Source organism: Parus major, chromosome 1A (assembly GCF_001522545.3).
Source record: "Parus major isolate Abel chromosome 1A, Parus_major1.1, whole genome shotgun sequence".
Lineage (NCBI taxonomy): Eukaryota > Metazoa > Chordata > Aves > Passeriformes > Paridae > Parus > Parus major.
The window spans coordinates 56,097,808-56,115,143 of NC_031773.1; the positions used below are offsets into that span (position 1 = coordinate 56,097,808).

Genomic DNA, 17,336 nt, shown 5'->3' on the forward strand with positions numbered 1-17,336 from the left:
TCTGCCATCACAGCAGCCAGCTCAGGCCTGGGGAAGGAAGTCTTTGAAGGAGCTCTGCCTTTGATCTCCCTTGCAGTCTGATACTACACCCACTTGTCCTTACAACCAAGGGACCATAAGGTGTATTTATTTAAGCTCTTGTCTTTTTCACCCAGTATGTTTTCAGCAATAGATTTTTTTTCCCCTCTCCTTTTTCCCAATGAAGAGCAAGAGAAAGCCTGAACTCTGTATCTAGTAAAAGATCCAGAGATTCCACACAATTTGTGATGGGATTTCTCCTCATAGCTCAGGCACTGCAATTTAATAGTTAGGACAGCAAGGAGAATGGGAGAGAACAATCACACATGGGCCCAGATCATGGCCAGCTTTTAAAAATGTCCTGAAACCTTTTGAATGGACAGTACGACACAAGAAGCTGGACTTTCATGAAAGCCCAATCACACACCCACTTGGGGTCCCACAGCATCCCAGGAACTGATTTTTCTGCCAGGAATAAATAAATCTGTGTCAGCTTCAAACTGCTCTGGATTCCTCACAGTTCCCTGGAAGGCACTACATACATGAATAACATTTTGTTTTCCTTTATGTGGCAAACAGGCTGCTTAAAAGAGAGGAAAAGAAAACCTCAGAAAACAAATAATAGCATTAAATACTATTAACTACAGCAAGTTTGCTGCACACAAGCAAAATGTAACCTTCCTACACACAACTCTGCCAAAGCATTTCACACCGCATCATTTCACTTCTCTTGCCCTGGTCTTCCATAAAAACATCTTATCCTACAGCACTTCCTCTGTATTCACAGTCCTCTTCTACCCACAAGGATGAAAAAAAAATAAAAAAAATACATTTCTACTGCAGTCCTTGGTGTCCCTGTACTCACACCATTTCTTAATCACTACCTGCAGCATCCAGTGCTCCCCACAGAGTAAGAGCCCTTTTTCCCAGCTCCACCACCCCAACAGCTGTCCCAAGCCTGGCCAAAACCTGGTCTAAGAGCACAACAATGCAGCTTGTTTTCCAACCAGTGTCAGGCCTGAGGGCTTCCCAGCATGTCCTGTCTATGTTTGTCATAACACACCAAAGTCCTCTCCTTGGGTTTAGGGCACCCTGCAATCAATCCTCTTTGGTCCTTCCATGGACACCATCTTCACCTGCCTTTACAGCTACGGTGGATGTTCCAGGAATCACAAAGTCAAATGTTTTGAGAGGTCTCTGCCTCTTCAGCAGCCTCCCCAGCTCCAAAGCAAGCCAGCCTCCAAAAAGACAGATGCTGAGGTGGCACCAAATGGGGTCAAGCACATTTTAGCCACTACGCCCAATTCTCACACCAAAATGTGTCGTAACTGAAAGCATACAGTAACGAGGTTAGTGACTGTGCACCAAACAGAGACCACAGCTACAGCTCAGCTGTCCTGGAGGGACTGGGTTAAAAGAGGAACACTCAGCACTCTTGGCAGCAAATAAGAACTGCTCTCAGACTGCCTCCTGCTACCATACATTTCCAAATCTTGTGTCTGTGCATTTTATTAACCCCAAAGGACAGTGTGCTCCATTTCACTGTGAAAAACTCTCAATTGCAGAGAAACTGATTTGTCCAGATCGTTTTGACTTCTCCTGACCTCGGTTGCTGTGATTTGCCTGTTATACACACCTGCTGTGTGCTCCACCACGCACACAGGGAGGGAGGAGAATGGGATCACTTGTAGGTTTCACTGGGACCTCACAGAGCTGCTGGAATCCTGCAAACCACACACATGGGAAAGCACACCATAAGACAATGTCATGGACCCTGGGTGAGCCGTGGTGAGCACCAGAGAACACACTGCTGCTGTGTTAACAGGGTCACCAAATCCTCGAGAACAATCCCACCAGACCAAGCTGAAGGGTCACTCCAGTCCCAGGAGGCTGGCAGTCCTTATTCCTATCTATCATATGGCAAAAACATTTCCACTGAACTCTGACCAGCACACTTAAATTCTTCCCTCCCCCACAAATCCATGCAGCTCAGTGCAGTGGCATCAGCAGCTGGATGTCAAGCACAGGTGTGCTATTAAAAAAGGTCAAGTTATTTCATTTCCAAAGACTTTCCACAGGGGAGCACCTTTCAAACCGGGCATGTTTTTCCTCTAGTTCTACCTAAACAATGATTGACTTTAAGTAAAAGCTCCTTGTTGTCCCCCCTTCATTTGCCACACTCAGAGGCACGGTAGGCAAATATTCTAGAAGCTCACCTTTAGAAGCAGGAGGTTCTGCAACCCCAGTTGGCTTCTGTCACTCCTGGTGCTGTGTGCCACAGCAAAACCTGTGAGGCATTCAGTGACTCACATGATGACAAGGAACGCTAAGCCCTTGTGCCCATGCACAGCACCCTCCATAAAAACCACTTGAGGCTCATCAAGATTAGGAATGAGCTCTTTCTTAAGTCCAGCCCAATCCAGTTAACAGGCTTACATGGAAATGCTGAGAGACAGGGCTGACAAGCAGCAATGCACCCAACCTGCACACACCACTTTGCTGAAAAGGAAGAACATGTGGGTGCTGCCTAGCTCGGGCTCACAATTGCCTCTTTCCTCTTCATATATTCCTTCAGGGATGCTTTTCTCTAAAGATATGAATTTAAAATGGCTTGGATGACCTTTGTGATTACTAATCACTGTTATAAATCTTGTTCCAGCAGCACAAAGAAAGAAAACCAACTGTTAAAGACAAACCCATTTCATACTTCCTGCTCAAATAGCCTTCCCTTCCTGATCTTGGCATATGTTTGCATAAGTTGATTTTCTTCTGCTAAAAAGATGCTGGCATGCATCAAAATAGAAAAAAATAATAAAAAAAAAGCAAGCACAGAGATGTTTCAAGACGGCTTGTTGTGACATCAGCTTGTGATAAGACACTACTGCCCCATTTCTCCCTTTCCATATGTGCACGGGAATGCAACCTGGGGAAAGGGCTGCACATCACCTGCTGAGGAGCAAGCACAGTGGCAGATGCCCAAGCCCTGCCCTCCCACCACTGCTGAGCATGTGGGATAGCTCCAAAATGAAGGCTGAAACAAAAGCTTCCTCTCTTTCAAAAAAAGAGTTGCTTTGGGATTCCACTCCTGAAAGGTAATAACATTAAAGTACCTGCAACCTCAACTTACTAAGGCTTGATTTTCCATGACAGGAATCAGAAAGGGGAGAAAGAGGGTAGATTAAACATCAGTTTTAAACAACAAATAATATCAATAATTCTAGGAGTTCAAGACATTTTAGAAGCACAAGTGTTACTATGCGAAGTCAGTATTAAAATAATTTTCTGTGAGACGTCTGGAGACTAAGCCAGCATCAGATAAACTGAACAGAGTCAGACTTAAGGGAAAATGGGTAGTTTGCACAGGATATTGCACTTCTGACAACATACTTGTTTCCAAATAGTTACCCATTTTCCACAGCTGAAAAGCATCAGGGCAGCAAATTAGATGTACGTGGGCGCAATTAGCTCACATTTCTAATATAAAAATATATAATTTGTTAATTAACAGGTGTTACTTAAAAAAACAAAACAAAAAAAAAAAACAAACACACCACACCACCCCCCACCCAAACAAGGCAGGAGCACAAAAACTGTTACATTTTACCACCAATCTAAATCACAATGACCCTATATACACATACACATTTACTTTTAAATATATATTTAGTTACTTTGGTGGACCTTCAGATACTTTGGATCAGGATGTTTGCTAAACTGCTTGGAGGGAATCCTTCTAAAAGGCAAAAACATACAACATTGCACACAAACCAGCTAAGGAAGAAGTCAGAAGAACAAATAGGACTTTTCAAGTTTTCCTTGCAGGGAGGTACAGTAGGTGAGAGTTTCCAGCTAGAAATTTTGAGGGTGATAATATACAAGCTTCCAATTCAGACCAGGGCTGATCGATCTGAAATAGTTGATGCACAAATGATGACATTACCATTTTCTATAAAGGTCAAAGTATGGTAATTTTTATAAATTATTTCTTGTCAGTGCAATCAACTCACGTGGTGGCAGTTAGTTTGAAGACTGCAGAAGGAAAATCTACAATGAGTAAGTCCCAAGCAATGAAAAAGAATTGATTAAGGAGTTGCTTGAGTTAATTGATTAGGGCTGCTTCTAGACTTATTTCTAAAGTGAGGACTGTGGCAGCTCAGATACATTTCCACAGGATGCAAACATAGAATTCTCTCACACTCATTTGAAATCTCCACACCACAGTTACCACCTGATTATGGTGTATGACTGGGAGGTCATTATCAGTGCTAAGAGAACCAGGTTTTAAAAAATCACAGAATCTGGGAGTTGCTCCTTTCTGTTCCCTGAGAGCCATCCTTTCAAAAAGCATGCCAAGAATGAGCACAATATTCTGAAATGATGCCAAAATGCAATAACTGATGATACTTCTGGTCAGTCAGGAAAAAAAGAAAAAACAAAACAAAAAAAAAAACCAAACTAAAATTACTTTGCCAATGTAGTTTAAGAATTTATTCACTCACAGAATATCTTTAAGAGAAAGAAAATGAAAATGCAGCCCAAGTGAAACTAATAGGAGAGAACAACTTTGGCAGGTGAGATGTAAAATGGAGATTAGGAGGTCCAAGAGCAAGGCTGAAGAACAGGGAAGCAAATGCATAGTGACAAGTAATAAGGCATTCCTTAAGCAGATGGGAGACTGGAACTCCAGAAGAGCTGGTGGGTCCTGAGACTCTCCTGACACAAAGTCAGCGAGGGCAGAAAGAGAGATTGCACAGAAGCTAAATGGCTCCCCTGCTTCGGTTTTCACTTCAGAGCAGGGGAGGGAGACGCATGGCCCAGGGTTATACAAGTAAAGAACTTGAGGCAGAACTGCCAGACAGAGTTAGGGGAAACAAAATAAAGCAAATGAAAAAAAGAAACTACTTGAGAAATTTGATTGCACTAAAGTGCATTTCCAGAGCTGAGAAAAGCCAGTCAAAGGCAAGTGTAAACCAGCTGAAATAGGAGCCCCACAAACTAGAGAAGTCTAAAAAAGCACATTTCTCACAACGATACAGCATGCCTCACTAACCTACAAAAAGGCTTTAAAAACACATCCTGACCATTTTTCACTAGATGTAAATTGTTCAGATTTTCAAAGACTTTGAAACTGTTAGGAGAACTTTGTCATCTTTGGGACAAGAGGAAAGGCCTTGTCACTCTTTCAGTATTAGCCAAGGAACAGAGACTCCCAGGATAAGAACAATATTAATTTTTTCATACAGAAGGGAGATGTTTTAGCACCCAAAGTACTGCCTAGCATCACAAGACAACAAAACAGGGTGCCCATAGAATGTGGTGTTAACCAACAGTATGGGGTTCTCACAACTATCCAGGCAACTGGACAACACAAATACCAGATAAAATTCACCACAGGTATACTCAAGTCTAATAGAAAAAAAAAAAAACAACAAAAGGAAAAAAATTATCTGCTTCCTTACCACTATACACTAGTGACTACTGACCTAACTTCTAGACATCAAAACAATTGTGTAGACAGATGATGTCCCATCCCTGTGCTCAGCAAGAGTCATTTCAGAGTAGACACTTTGGAACAGCACTTCTAAAATTGCTAACTGCAATATGAAAAAAACTACTGTGAAATTAAAATTATAGAATGCTGGGTTAAATTTCAGCTAAATGTGATTGCTAGAATAAGGGCGTGAATTGTGAGCACACTTAGAAATAAAGAAACTGAAATATTCTGTTGATTTAGAGCTAGGCATGGGGCTCTAAAAGGCTACTGCAAATGAGAAACATGAGAGAATGTGTAATATTTATGAAAGGTGACCTACTGCACTATTTAAATAGAAGAGAGATTAAAGCAAAGACAAGTTGAGGTTATGAAAATAAGGACATTATAGACACATGAATTCAAAAATAAGATTCAGGAAACCTCAGCTATTCAGAGTAATGAAAATACACTTCCAAACCAAAACAGATTGCTTGTGGTTTATCTGCCAAGGGGAAAACGCCTGTCAGGTCTGTCCACATTTAAAGCTAAGGAAGATGAACACTATTTGCAAAGAGTTTTAAGAAATCCACATAAGCCTGGTTCCACAGAACTCAACCCATGCTCTTCCATCCACTTCCACATCTTTTACAACTGGACTGAAGAGAGTGGTCCATGCCTTGGGAAAAGCCAGGCCTAATTCACAGAATTCTCTAATTCTGTAGCTGCTGCTACAGAAGCACTTTCTGCCTTCAGTGGTTGAGCTCTGCAAGGCAGCAAAGCTGGGACCATACAGGAACCTGAGCATGGAAACCAGAGTTCACCTGAGATCAGCAGCTGCAGCTTAGAAGTTCTGCTACTCCAAAAAGTATTTATGCCTAGAATATATTTTTTAAACCTGAAGGAATAGAAGATATAAATGAGATTAAAAAAATATCCCCTTCATTTCATACCAATCACACTTTGCATCAGGCAGTGAAAACCAAGCTTATTCTCTGCTAAGGGCACTGATCAAAGGCTAAAATGTTTTTTGCAACTGAAGTTATGATTATACGGGGAGAATAAAAAGAAAGAAAGAAGAAAAAAAAATTCAAAGCACCGTGTCCTGTGAAGCAAGTGAAAAGGACATGCACAAGTTTTGGGGGGAAAAAATGAAACAAAACTTCTATTTTTGCTCAATTCTACAATAATAGTAGTAGTAATTATATACATATATTATATACATATTATATACATAATTGTGAACAATTATGAATTATTAAACTGTTTACAATTATTTTGTAAATAGACAATTTTATAGTACCTCATAATAATCACAATTGTTTAAAAATGTTTACAAATACTACACTTAGATTCTAATTCTCAAAGGTATGCTTTGAAGAAAATTTTCAATGGATCAGGAAAGGAGAAACTTGAGAAAATGCTCCTCGTTGCCCACTGCTGTATGTTATAGCACTTATTTCTGAGACATCACAATCATAAAAACATCCTAATGAAGAGCACGAGCTGGACACCACAGGGCACCATGAAGAGTTTACTGTAGCCAGTGTCCATCTCATGTAGACTAAATTCTTGTTCCCATCTCTTAATGCCCATTAAGTGCTGGAAGTGTTCAGATACAAACTAGAGTTCCACTGACCTGGAACAGAAATCATGGATTCACTAACTCAAATTTCCATTTCAATAAACCTAAGATGAAATATTTCAACCTCAATTTTTCTTGACCTAAAACAGATAGCTTACACTTCACAGACTTCTCCTGCTTTGAGTTTTTCTGTTTGTTGCAGTTTAAATAAGACAAGAAATTCCCACCCACAATTACTTGAGAAATCTCATTTGGTAAAATCCCAACTGGAATCAGACTCTTATTGCACATGCTGTAAGTGTCAATGCATAAAGATGTGAACTTGTCATTTACAGTACATGGTGCACAATTGGTAAGTCTAAAGTTATCTAACACATTTTTGCTATGCATCCCCTACATTTTTTTAAGTTTCTCCAAGCAGAGACTTGATTTTGGTGGGTGTGTAAAGCATGATGTCAGGGCAGAGTCTATGCACACCTCTCTCTTTTCCTCTATAAAAACACACACCTGCCATACCCGCTCATCCTACGGCTGTGCTAGCACGGGAAAGAGGGGCTCTTATTTAAAGGAATTTCATGCACAGCCATAAATAATCCAAACTAAAATATAGTACAGAGCAATTAAATGAACACAGTAGATGCAGTAAGATGCCCAGCTGTATTTTTTACAGCCTTTTCTTGGGTGGGAGTGTTCAACCTAGTAATACACTCAAAAGCTCTCACCCTTTGGGAAGATCAATACAGAGGTGCTGGATTTGGGCACAGAGGAGCAGCCAAAGGCCAGGACCATGTGGGACACTGTCCTACCAAGTAAGAAGAGGTGATTGTGAATGTTAACTCAGTTACAAAATACTGGAAGAGCCTATAAGTATTTTTTAAAGCAGCTTCAAAATAACTTCTCTGGATCAATATCATGAGCAAGAACAGGAAGTTCACACACTTCTCCTCCCATTCCCATCCCTTTTTGAACTTTGTATTTTTTTTCCATCATGAAAACAAATTTTGCAGGTAGTTATGAACAGAGAGAGATGATGTTCCCCTCTTTCCCACATTTCTGATTTCAGTCAACTTTACAAAACATTTCAGACGTTAAGATCAGAAGATTTCTCCTTTCAGAGACAAAACCAAGGGTTGATCCCAGTGGGAAGACAGTGTCATCCTCCACCTCTGACCAGGATAATCTCAGAACCTTCACAGCACCAGCTTCTCATTCAGGGAGAGGTTTGGCCAGGGGTTACACACAGCCCAGACTCTGCCTTGGAGAGGTATGGTTATTAACATGGACTGACAGAAGCAGTTTACATTGGAAAGGGGAGGAGATACCCAGCCAATCATTAGTTTGACTTTACCAAAAAAAAAATTAATACAAAAGCAGTTTATGCTTAAACAGGTGACAAGAAAAACACCAAGTGAAGCTGTCGAAGGCCCCATTGTAAATGTATTGATATAAAACTTTTCACAAGAGCTTTCATCCCACCTGCTCACAAAGGGCATGGACCTGAACACTTACTGTGCCATCAGAGAGTTTTATTTCCACTAACTGTGTTAAATGTATAAATGAAGTTTGCACAATCAACCAAAGATTTCTACACACAACCAAAGATTTCACACACACTTCTGCACTAACTTTGCCTAATTCCACTGTTCTCAGTGAGGTAACTCAGAGCTCATAATGATGTTCTAACAACACAAAGACTACAGTTCAAATTAGAAGCGATGGAAAGAAGACAACAGCACCTCTTAAAACACATGCACCTATAATCCCAATGACCACTCAATATTAATGAGTACAAAATACAAATTAAAACCCATGTCCCATTTAATGACAGCCTCTTGAGCTAACAAACATGAAGGGAGAGGAGCTTGTCTTTTCTTCTTTATCACCCCATAAATACAGTTTCCCATGGTATTTGCAAACACAGCAAAGACCAGATTCAATGCAGATACCCTACTTAGGCAGCCCATAATCCCCACAGCTTCTTACAAATCCTCTGCTGGTGGATGGTCTATTTGGGATTAGTTCTTGAAGGGAAATGAGAGCAACCTTCAGGCTCCTCTGAACTCTGCAGGTCTCTGGTCAAACTGGCCAGAGGATCATTGTACCGTAACCGGCTCCCACATGGGTTTCTGATTTGGTTTCTGGGGGTTTTTGGTTTGGTTTTGGGCAGGGGGGGTTATCCTTCTGCTACATACATAAGCCTAGAAGAGGAGGAGGCCCAGAGCACGGAACAAGTATGCTAATGCCATATCATACCAACTGCCATGCCAACAGCAATCACACACACACGCCTGCTCACACGCTCCTGCCAAATAATCACTTCAGCAAACATCAACTACAGAGATTAGCAAAAGCATCTGACAACGCGCAAATCGGACAAGAAACACGGGCTGAAGGGACAGCTTAGCAAAGTGAGGATTTAGTTAAGTGAAATGACATGAAGTTCCCGAATCAAAGCTTGCAGCGTTTCTGGAAGACTGCTGAAAATCCTATCTGTTGGTTAGTAGATTTTTTTCCATCCACCCGTCCCTAATGCATATCAGCTGCAGCCAGACAGGCTTCTAATAAAAGCAAGTGACTCTTGCACAAAGGAAAACATCTTCCTGGCCCCTGGGAAGGCAGCAATCCAAGCAAACAACCGGGCACTCAGGTGGCACAAGGTATTGGGAAGCAACCACGGCATCTCAGGGGCTTTTCAGCACCACAAAGCAAGCTAAACCCCTACAGTAAAAGACTGGGTTTCCAGGTGAAACCATCCTAGGCAGAAAAAGAAATTTCAAACTATTGAATTTGAGTGGAGAGGCTACTTTTAAACGTGTAATTTTCATTGCTCGAACTAAAGGAACAAAGTGTTTTCCTACCAGATTTAAGGCAGAATATAAGAACAATCTATTATCTCTAATTTACTAAAAGATGCTTCACTTCAAAGGCACTCTCAATGAAAGCAATGAGATTCTGCTGCAAGAAGCACAATAAGAGTCACAACCATTTAGCAGTATTATAGCACATTTGTGTCTTATTTTGAAGAATTTGTTGCCAAAACAAGGGAGGGGGTACTCTTTCCAAATCGTAGACTGAATTATATATTCCTTATTCTGATGCAGCTCTTGCTGCAGCATCAACTTTGCCTGAATAATGATTGTAGGACTTGTGTCTGCTTAAATATTAATCTCTGCTAGACAGCAAGAATATGATTTCTAGTCAGCTGAAAAAGAACTAAATATTGAAATGGAAGAAGCTTGGTTGTCTGAAAGCAAGCTGTGACTTTGTAGCACCATTGCACAGACATCAGAACTGCCATCTTTCTACCAAGGCTGTCTAAATCACTTCCTACCTTACTTTCAAAGACAATAAACTTTTCTTAAGAGATCTGTCCCTTAGCATCTGACAAAGTGCCTAAATAAACATTACAGAAATGTTAAAATGGGCACTTTGAGACAATATCACTCTTCCCACTGTTGCTCACATGCTGTAAACCTGCTAAAAAAAAAAAAAAAAAAAAAAAAAAAAAAAACAGAACTCCTAAATTAGTTACCTTTAAAAAACAAAGTTTTGGATACAACAAATATCCTTCCACAATGTATTGAGCACATTTTGGATGCTCCTACCACAGAGGAAAAGATGCTACAGACTGTGAGCCTTCTGTTCTTGGCTACAGATGGGTGCATACATTTGCATTGCACTACTGAGGCTCCTTTGCACTTCTAGATACATGATGTGTGAGGAGTAGAGCTAAAAAATTAATACATACATAAATGAATCTGTTGTTCTAGTGATCCAGTAGAAACAAGGAAGCCTTAAATGCAAGAGCCATATCATCTTTAGCTGGTTATAGAACTAATGCCACTATTTGCACGGCTCCGAGGAGAGAAAGAAACAAAAAAGAACAAAACAGGTTTTGTGCCTGATATCCACTGGAACTGAATCTGAGAAGTTAGTTCAGTTATTTCTGTGCAGGGAGCCTCTGGCTTCCACAGATACACATATATTTACTGTTTGTGTCAATGCACAAGGAATTCCATGTACCCATGGAGTCAAATTATCTGTTCTTCTGCCTTTTTAATACTTAGGGACAGAAAAGGCTCGAGTTAGATGAAGTTAGCAAAGTCAGATGATGAAGACAACTGTGCTTTAATGAGCTCAGAAGATCAAGACCAACATAGCACTCCAGCCTAAGAAACAGTCTACCTCTACCTCATAGTTCTGTGCCTGTCCCCACTCAGCTGGAGCAGCCTCCCTAAAATACCTGAGCATCAGCCCAGGTGTGTAAATGAGGCCTTCAGAAGGAAAGCAGAGCCCATCCAGTCTTGTCCCTCCAAATTGCTCTGTCTGGTTTTACTCCTGAGAGGAGAGTTTTTGAACAGGTAGGGAATAACTCCCAAAATCTTGTTTGAAGATGGCAACAATTCTCTTTCATTTTTGTGGTTAGTTAGTTACCTGTAGACCAGTGTCAAAATAAGGATTTAGACTGAGGTATTTGAGAATTTTTCCTCTTTCTCTTCTCTCCCCACAGCCATTTGATACTGGTTTTATCCACAACTAAATGGGGGATGTTTACAAGGTCCAAGCTATGCTGAAACTGTGTAGAAACTAATGAGGAAGGAAGATTTTTATAATGTTCTCGTGAAACATTTAATGAGCTCTAAAATAGTGCTGGCAGGCCTCAAAGGAGAAAGGCCCAGTTTAAAATGGAACTTTGCAGTTTACTAAATGGCAGTGTGCAGGAGCCCCAAGCACTATTTATTTTCAAAGACTATTTTTATCAGAAAATACCCAACTCCTGTAACACTCCTCTGCTCTAAAAGTCTCTACCCCTCTGTTGCAGCTGCCATGCAATCAGTGGCACTTGCCAAGCAATGTGCTCTAAGGCCCAAAATAACACATTAATACTTTTTCTTTTAATGTAATGGAACTGGATTTTGACTCAGATATAGTTAGCTCAACTCCTCACCTCCAGAGGTCACCCCCATTGAAACCAGAATGTGCCACTCCAGGAAGGCAAGGAAGGGCTTTTTGGAGAGGAGGGATACGGTGAGGGTGAAAATCCCCTGGCTTTATCAGGAATACAGCTCACTCTTTATTACATTCCAATTCCCCCTTCTCATCTCCCATCAAACTGCCTACAGCTGTGTTCTCTCAATCTTCAGCCTGAAAGACATGAAAAAGCAGTCTGCAAGACGACTACAGCTTTTTCAAAAGTCACTCCCACACATATACAAGGAAGAAAATAAAAAAGTTAAAAAATAAGAAAATCATCACAGTGCCACTGCAGAAGGTAGAGCCAAATATTTTAAATTGCACAGTGATCGTGTTTCTTGGAATAAAAGAAGGTGAGACATATTGGCCAAGATTGTCAAGTTAGGGAAGTCCTGATGACCCTTTCTACCATAGGGTGAAACACTGTTGAAACAAACTGAACTACTTTAATACCACCACCTGCAACAGGTCCTTCTAAGTCTTCAAGGTCCTTACTTTTCTCTAGGGAAAAAAAAATGTAGGAGCCTGAAGAGAGTCTGAAAAGTATTGACAAACTTGGCATCACAAGATCAGTTCTGGCGACTCAGAACAAAAAAAATATTAAGAAGCAAATTCCATACTGACTGCCAGCTCTTATTTCATGGGCTGGATCAAGCTCATGTTAAAGGTAGTGGGATTAAAGAGTTCTTCAGCTGATGACCACTTCTGTTCAACCTAAAATCAACAGTTTGCAAAGCATATTTAAATTTCTAAAAAATCGACACGGTCTTCATTTAGTGCCCAATACTGCTGAGAGGAGTACCAAGCAGTCAGTGCCCTGAAATGTAGTGATACTCAGAAGATGCGTCTTTTCTCATCTGGCTTCACTGCTGCTGTGTCAGTCCACAGAGATGCCACCATACCATTTCTGACGCAACCACTCTGCTCTGTGGGTTATTGTAGTAAAACAAAAACATCCACATTACAGAAGGAACTGCTGGCTCCTCTAATTCCATTTTTCCACAGTGTCTCAGCTGAAGAAATTGATGTCAGACAACTGCCTCAAATTTCCCCAAACTCCCCTCAAATACACATTGAGCACTCGACAATGCCCACTTTTCTATTTTCTCTCCCCGGCTCCACTGGGGAGGACCCTCTGTGCATTCAGAGCAGCACAATGGAGAATGATTTCCAAAGCAGTAACTTGGAGCCATTGAGACTTGGATATCTTCAAAATGACTCTATTGTGCTCAAAGGATTCTAGACTACCCCAGCTACTCCAGAAAAAGAGTCTTTCTCCCCTTTCTCAAAACATCTATCCCTTGAGCCATCCCTGGAGTGCATTGTTGGGGCCAATTCCTTAGTGCAGCAAGTTCCATCAGTCAAAGCTCAACAGATACAAATAATATCAGGATATGGATATAAATTAGTGCGACAGACCCTAAATAGTTTTGACAGGTTTAGTAAGTATATATAGCGACACAGAATGCTATTCCTGCTGTCAGACATCAATATGTAGACAGAAGATTGGGGGCACCATGGAAACTCAGAGACATAAGAGCGGTATTGATTGGACAGAAAACGAGGCTGCAATTTAAGCTTAAGGCTGCCAGAGATGCCAAGAATGGAGAATGACCTCCAGCAGTGAATTTTCAGCATAAGCTCCCTGTGAACAAGCCAGTCCAAGAAGGATAAATCAGGGACAAGCTCACCAGGGATATGGCTCAAGCGAGTGTCGGCTACCCTAAGCAGATGAGAATCACTCTATGTGTGCACGCGTTACAGTGACCTAGTTCGTTCAAAGACAGCATTTTGTATGGTTTATTATGGAGCCTTGGAACAAAGAGATTTCCTCAATTAAAGTCCTGAAATGCATCCTCTAAATGAAAATGCTTTTGATACACTGATCAGCAAGAGGTTGTAAATATCGAAGCAAAGCATACATTGTTAAAGACCAATTCCCACAGAAAATGCCACAGTTGGGAATGTAGGTAATGAGGGGGCCTGAACAGAGCAGAAGCAATGAGCCATGCCAGCTCCATCCCTAATGCCCTAGTCTTACACTAAAACACTTGTTATACCATAACACTAGATAAATTGTATTTTCCTTGACAAAAAAAAACCAATACACACAAACACACACACAGAAAAAAAAAATGTACAAGTTCAATGAGTGCATTTCCAGAGCTCCTGTAAAGAATTATTTTTAATTGTTATCTAAGGACTCAGGAACAACCATTCCCAGAATGAGCAAGAAGAAACAGAGGACGTGTCAAGGAAGTACCTTGCCGAAGCCATAAGTGCTGGAAGTTCACTAAGTAATAATATTCACATTTGTGGCAGAAAGATTAATCTACACAAAACATCCATCAGTACAGCTGTGTCAGGAATAAGATAAGCCTCCCAAGTGTCCCCAGTGTCAGGCATATGGTACTGGGATAGCAGCACTATGTTTTGTAATCCTATAGTAAGACAAACCCTTCTGCTGGCAAGGATGCATCAGCCACAGACTGCATCTCAAATAACTGGGGATAGACATCTGGATAATTGCAAAAAAACCCATTTTTCTTAGGCCACTTCTACACTATAAACAAATATTTACCATTTGTAACAGAAAGATTTGTTGCTGGCCTCTCTTTGTCCCCCACCCGAGAGCTGGCTCTGGAGTAAAGTCAGTGAGTTTTGTCTTTCACCCAAAGCTTCATACATAGCCAGGAGACAAGTGTATGTTAAATCTCTACTTTCCTTCTCTTTAGCAGAAGTCACTAAATTATGCAGCAGGAATTGGTTTTGCTGCTTTTTGGAGTCAATAATAGGGGTTTGGGTTTTTTGGGGTTTTTTAGTCCAATGAAGTACCCTCTCCATGCACTTCCAAATTTTCTTTCCTACAGCAAACTAACAAATTCTGTCACAAATACACCAGTTCCTGTTTCTCTTCAAACTATTTCTCATGATCAAAAGTTCAGACTTCTTTTTTTTTTTTTTTTAATACTTATTCCTTTTCAAGGAAGAAAACTGAAACAAAACAAACACATAGAAAAATTAAATTTGTTTTGTAATCAGCTCAAGAACACTGCTCAGAAGACTTAAAAACGCAAGTATTTCTTTGTGATAACTTTTAATTTCCTTCCCTCTTTCTCTCTCCATCCCTTTGCTTCTCCCTAATACAGTAAGTTACACACACAGTCTATTTCTTGTTCAAAAAGTTGAGCTTTTCTAAAAGCTAAAAAAATAAAAAAACAAAAAAAAAAAAATAAATAAATCAGTGCCCAAAGGGAAAACAAGGTAGGACATCAACTAAAGAGCTGATGAGCCACAGGTAAAGTGTTCCTCTACCATAATACAAGTCATTGCAAGCAAGCGGGATCCAGCTAAAACACCACTATTCGTAGCCGCAGGGTAATCTCACAGGGGAAGATTTAACTCCTGTCACAAACATTTCCCCAGCGCTTCCAAGAGCCAGCCCTTCTCTCGGGTGCACATCCCAGCTCCCGAGGGTACCACGAGCTCAAGGCACAGCAGACATTCAGCACCAAGGCAAAGCCTTCCACTGGCAGCGTGGAAGAGAGGTGCGACAGGCAAGAGGAAATTGTAAAAGGAGCAGGTAAGCTCCCGCAGAATGAACACTGCCTCTCCCCTATGAAAAGCTGTACTTTGAAAAAGGAGAGAAGAAAGGGGGTAAGGAGTTCGAAGCACCAAGACCATGAAACATTTGCAGAACATGTAAGTTCAAGGAAGAGGAAAATGTGTTTTCACCATCGTTAACTCGGACTTTCCCCCATCCTATTCCTCCCCCCTCCCCAAGGAAGGAGAAGACACAAACTAGCTACGGCAGTTTTAGATAGACCGATCAGCACTTGCTAGATTTACTTGTTTCACCAGAAGTAAACTAGCGGGAAGAAGGCAAAGTCCCAAGAAAAATATCAGCCGAAGAAGCGCTGGGTCTGAAGGTACAATTTAAACCCGCGAGTCTCAGCCGGGACATTCCTGGCACAGGATAACCGGGACCCGGAGGGGTTTTGCCGCTCCGGTGCCCTTTTGTCCTCTCCAAGCGGACCTGCCCGAACACTCCTGCCTCCCTTCCCCGCCGGGTCCCGTCACCCACCGCCAGCCGTGTCCCTGCCAGCCCGCAGGGACATTTCAACTCTGCAGGGACCGGCCGGGGCAGCGCTGCCCTCGCTGTCCCGTTCCTGCTCCTGGCCACTGGCAGAGCTCAGCCCCTGGGCCAGGTGTCTCCGGGGGCTCAGGTGCGCTCCACCCAGCCCCACGGACTCCTGCAGGGCCAAGAGTCCCGGAGCCAGGCAGGGACGGGGGGAAGCGCTTCCCGCTCTGCCCCGGGGGGACGAGCGCTGAAGGCGGCATCCCCCGGGCAGAGCCCGGCAGTCCCCGCCGCCGCCTCGGACTTACTTCGGGCGGCAAAAAGCTCTTCTCCCGCAGCTGAAAGGGGCGAGCCTGGAGCGTCCCCGGTGAGCAGCGGCCGATTCTGCTGCTGCTGCTGCGGCCGCGCGTCCCTGCGCGTCCCTGCGCTTCCCCACGGACGGGCTCCCGGCCGCCGCCTCACGCCCGGCTCCCTCTCCCGCCGGAGCCTTCTCGCAGAGCTTTTTATACTGGAGGCAGGGAACCTGATCCGCGCTTTGACTCGGCGGAGCCCGGGCTGCGGCGAGGCGGCGAGAGGAGGGAAGGAAGGCAGGCGGGCGCCGGGGCAGAGCGAGCGGCCGCGCTGCCCCCTCGTGTGATGCGGAGGGGGCGCGCCCGCCGGGCGGGTCACCCGCGGGGCAGCCTCGCCCCCGCCGCGGCTGGGCGGCCGGGGGCGGGGCGGGGCCGTGCCTCCCCTCCCCTCCCCTCCTCCCCCTTCCCCTCCCCTCCTCTCCTCTCCCGTCCCCACCTCTCCTCTCCCCGCTCCCGGGAGGAGCGCCCCGGGGAGAGCCCGGTGGGGAGTTGCTGCAGCGCGGTTCGCCCCGGAGTCCCTCCCGGGCTTGTTAGCCCAGGCAGCTCGCCCTCCTCTTCATCACCCAGGCGGAGGGACAGGCACCTCGCCCTGCAGCCCGGGACTTCAGCTGCCCGTGCAGGTACAATCGCCCACGGCAGCTTTTGCCCTTGGCTGTCAGAGTTCAGAGCGCTCTAACTGCGGCCTCGCTGACTTCAGCTCGCCGTTCTGACCACGGGAGTGATAGGCTGGAAGTAGTGCTAGGGAGTGGGAAACAAGAAAATAAATAAATAAAAAATTAAAAACCCACAGCCTACCCCCTTCTCCCCTCCCCCAGCCCCCTGCCCCCCCAGCTTTTAATTTCAACTTGGCCTAAAAGTGCT

The 17,336-nt window shown here is 43.2% G+C and overlaps 1 protein-coding gene across 1 annotated transcript in view; it reads right to left on the reverse strand.

Moving 5' to 3' along the window:
• The window catches only part of PTN (pleiotrophin), a 75,783-nt gene extending 59,030 nt beyond the window's left edge, over positions 1-16,753 (reverse strand). The window contains exon 1 of the mRNA XM_015629304.3: positions 16,434-16,753. The gene's annotated coding sequence lies outside the window, so the exon portion shown is untranslated. The remainder of the gene's footprint in view (positions 1-16,433) is intronic.
• Positions 16,754-17,336: the final 583 nt, after the last annotated feature.